This window comes from Stenella coeruleoalba, assembly GCF_951394435.1.
Source record: "Stenella coeruleoalba genome assembly, chromosome: 1".
Lineage (NCBI taxonomy): Eukaryota > Metazoa > Chordata > Mammalia > Artiodactyla > Delphinidae > Stenella > Stenella coeruleoalba.
In genome coordinates, this window is record NC_137169.1 from 175,052,735 (window position 1) to 175,056,929 (window position 4,195).

The following is a 4,195-nucleotide window of genomic DNA, read 5'->3' on the forward strand; positions in this document are numbered from 1 at the left end:
GGCAATGGCTATAAACAAAAAGCTATTTGGGGGGCTTCCCTGGTGGCGCAGTGGTTGAGAGTCCGCCTGCCGATGCAGGGGACACGGGTTCGTGCCCCGGTCTGGGAGGATCCCACATGCCGCAGAGCGGCTGGGCCTGTGAGCCATGGCCGCTGGGCCTGTGCGTCCGGAGCCTGTGCTCTGCAACGGGAGAGGCCACAACAATGACAGGCCTGCATACCGCAAAAAAAAAAAAAAAAGCTATTTGGTGCATTATAACATATTTACCTGATAAGCACACTCACTACCTCCTTTGGGCTTCTTAGCACCTCCAAGCAGCGGACAGGGTAGTAGTATTGACACTACTACACAACTGAGGAAAATGAGGCTTAGAGAGGGTGTGTGGATTATCCCAAAGGCATGCAGCAGACTAGCGGAGGAATCAGGGTTAGAACTCAGGAGTCCTTGGCTCTAAATCCAGCACAATTTCTAATGCACCTTAATTATCCAGGGTTGCACATCTGGACAGTGTAGGGATGAGATCAGTCCAGTGGGTCCACAGCCAAAGCTGTTTGCACAGTTCTCGAGTAGTAGAAGCTCCAGAGAAGTCCTCCCTCCCCTCCCTTCCCCACCCTTTGTAGAGGCATTTGGGGCTAAAGGCTTAGATAGGCTGTGCTTTCTGGATCAGCAAGTCCACACAGTAAAGCTCCCTCTCTAGGCCTTTGGTCTTCAGCAAAGATATTGAAGGTATTTGTGTTATCGATAATGCTGGACTATCACAGTTTCTAAGATTAAAAATCTTGATATCATCTATGACTCTCCTCTTTGTCTCATACTCACGTCTAGTCTACCAGTGAATCCAGTTGGTTCAACCTTAAAAATATATCCAGAGTCTGGTATTCTTCCCCTCACCTGTTACAACCACTCTCATCCAAACCCTGTCCAAACTCGCCTGGATCACTACAGCGGCCTCCTACCTGATGCCTCTGGGTCTGCTTTTGGCCCTCAGCAGGTTCATTTCCAGTGTGGCCACAGTGATTCTGCCGGAACATAAACTGTGTAATTTAACTGAAAGTAAGTAAAGTCAGTGAGGACCTTGAAAAGAGATGGCTGTCTCCAGTAAAAGCCAAAGCCCTTGCTAAAACCAACAAGGTCTACACTATCTGTCCTCTGCCTCTCCTCTCTGGCTTCATCTTCCTCTGCCTCTGTGCTCATCACATTGGCTAAGCCAGACACACCCCTAGCTCGGTTGTGCTGCTCCTGCTGTATGTCACATGCAGATTCCTGCACGGCTGAGTCCCCCACTCCCTCAGGTCTTTACTCAAGTCATCTCATGAGGCCTTCCCTGCCCACTTGATATAAAACTTCAACCCTATCTCCATTTTACTTTTCTCCTTAGCACTTATCGCGATCTGGATCAATGCATCCATCCTTCCATACATACATACATACACTTTGCGTGCATTCATGTATAATACATGTATAATCCTTACAATGCACATGTATGCATTTGTGTATACAATGTACATCTATCATATACACATATAATATACTTGTACTATATTTCAAATAAATACACTATATATAAGTTATATATGTTATATATATTGTGTTATATATATGCATATATAAATACATATATATTTAACTTAATTTGCTTATTTTCCTTCTCCCTATGAGGACAGAAGTTTTCATCTGATTCGTCACTACTGTCTCCACAGCATCTAGAAAACTACTGGCAGTGCAGTGTTTAGTTCTCAGTAGGGCTGATAGATAGTCAAACGTCAACAGACATTTGTTGAATCAATCAGTCCTAGTTGGAGATGACCCTTCTTTGGGCTTTTCCACAATCTTTTCTGGTCTGAGACACCTGTCTCAGTGAGAACTCTGATTTTCATCCACCTGTTCAACCATCCTCCAATTATACAATCAGCTTTTGTTGAATGCTTAGAGCATGCCAGTTAATATGTCTACATCCTGACTTTTGACTCACTGATGTGGAAACAGAGTCCACGTGGAATAGAGGAAATTACTCTAGAATTTGTCCTAATTCTAGAGAATTGGGACAAAATCATATTTTGTTATTATATTTGTGAATTCAATAAGTTTATACTTATGTTGAGAATACTATACTGTAAAAGGTAAATAAGTAGAGAGAAAAGGGTGTGAACCTGGAAGACAGAGCATCAGCCTTAAAGTCTGCTCTTGCTTCTAACCAAAGAGGGGAAGATTGAGAGATGGTGCTGAAGATGTCTGGGGTATGCAGTTTCATAGATACTGATCGGAGACCAAGTAGGATGACAAGAAATTTAACTAAAATTTCCTTAATTAAATAAAATCTAATGGAAAATAGATTCATAGTTACCAGAGACTGGGGGAAAGGAAAATGGGGAGTTGTTTCTTAATTAGTACAGAGTTTCCATTTGGGGTGATAAAAGGTTTTGGAAATAGACGGTGGTGACTGTTGCATAATGATGCATGTAATTAACGCCACTGAATTGTACACTTAAAAATGGTTAAAATGGCAAATTCATGCTATATATATTTTACAACAATAAAAAGTTTCTTTTTGAAAGAAAGTAAAAGATACAAAGGACATTGAGTTTTAGTGAGGAGAGCAGACAGCAGTGAATTTGAATTCTAGCTTCTCCACTTTCAAATCATTTGATCTTAAGCAGAAGGCTGCCGGGCCCCTTTGATCCTTGTCTCCTCATCAGTACAATGGGGATCATAATGGCTCCCTCAAAGAAAGACACTGTGTGTATAGTGTCTGGCAAGTGGTAGTACACAAATGTTCACCTCTTACAACCCTTAATCAGAACCATAGGACCTTAGAATAGGATGAAGCCCTCGAGGTTCCCTCAGCCTCCCCTCTCATTGTACAGATGATAGAGCAGGGTCTAAGGTCCCACTGCTGTTTCCTGACAAGTTTGGAGCCAGTGTCCAGACTCCCCCAGTCTACAGCAGAGTCAGCAAACTTCAGTCCGGGAGCCAAATCCAGCTTACCTCCTGTATTTGAATAATCAGTGAGCTAAGAGTGGTTTTACATTTTTTAAATGGTAGAAAAATATCAAAAGAAGAATTCGTCATGCCACATGGGTATTATAAGAAATTCAAATTTCAGTGTCCATAAATAAAGTTTTATTGCAACACAGCTATGCCCATTTGTTTACATGTTGTCATGTGCTCTAACTACACAGCTGAATCATTGCAACAGAGACCGTTTGGTCTGTGGCCCATGCAGACTAAAATATTTACTATCTAGCTCTTTACACACTGTTCTGAGGAGAGGCCAAGAAGGTTTACCAAGTGATGGACAAACACAGTTCTGAAGGAAACACTAATACATTCTAACAAAAAAGAATTACAGAAAAATAAAATATAGGGACTTCCCTGGTGGCACAGTGGTTAAGAATCCGCCTGCCAATGCAGGGGACACGGGTTTGATCCCTGGTCAAGGAAGATCCCACATACCACGGAGCAACTAAGCCTGTGTGCCACAACTACTGAGCCTGAGCTCTAGAGCCCATGGGCGGCAACTACTGAGCCTGCGTGCAACAACTACTGAAGCCCGCGTGCCTTAGATCCCATGCTCCACAACAAGAGAGGCCACTACAATGAGAAGCCTGTGCACCACAATGAAGAGTAGCCCCTGCTCGCCGCAACTAGGGAAAGCCCGCACCCAGCAATGAAGACCCAAAGCAGCAATAAATAAATAAATAAATAAATAAATTTTAAAAAAGAAGAAAAAGAAAAATAGTTCAAATTTTATTTAGGTCTTCTGCCCATTTTTGGATTGGGTTGTTTGTTTTATGGTTATTGAGCTGCATGAGCTGCTTATAAATTTTGGAGATGAATCCTTTGTCAGTTGCTTCATTTGCAAATATTTTCTCCCATTCTGAGGGTTGTCTTTTGGTCTTGTTTATGGTTTCCTTTGCTGTGCAAAAGCTTTGAAGTTTCATTAGGTGCCATTTGTTTATTTTTGTTTTTATTTCCATTTCTCTAGGAGATGGGTCAAAAAGGACCTTGCTGTGATTTATGTCATAGAGTGTTCTGCCTATGTTTTCCTCTAAGAGTTTGATAGTGTCTGGCCTTACATTTAGGTCTTTAATCCATTTTGAGCTTATTTTTGTGTATGGTGTTAGGGAGTGATCTAATCTCATACTTTTACATGTCCCTGTCCAGTTTTCCCAGCACCACTTATTGAAGAGGCTGT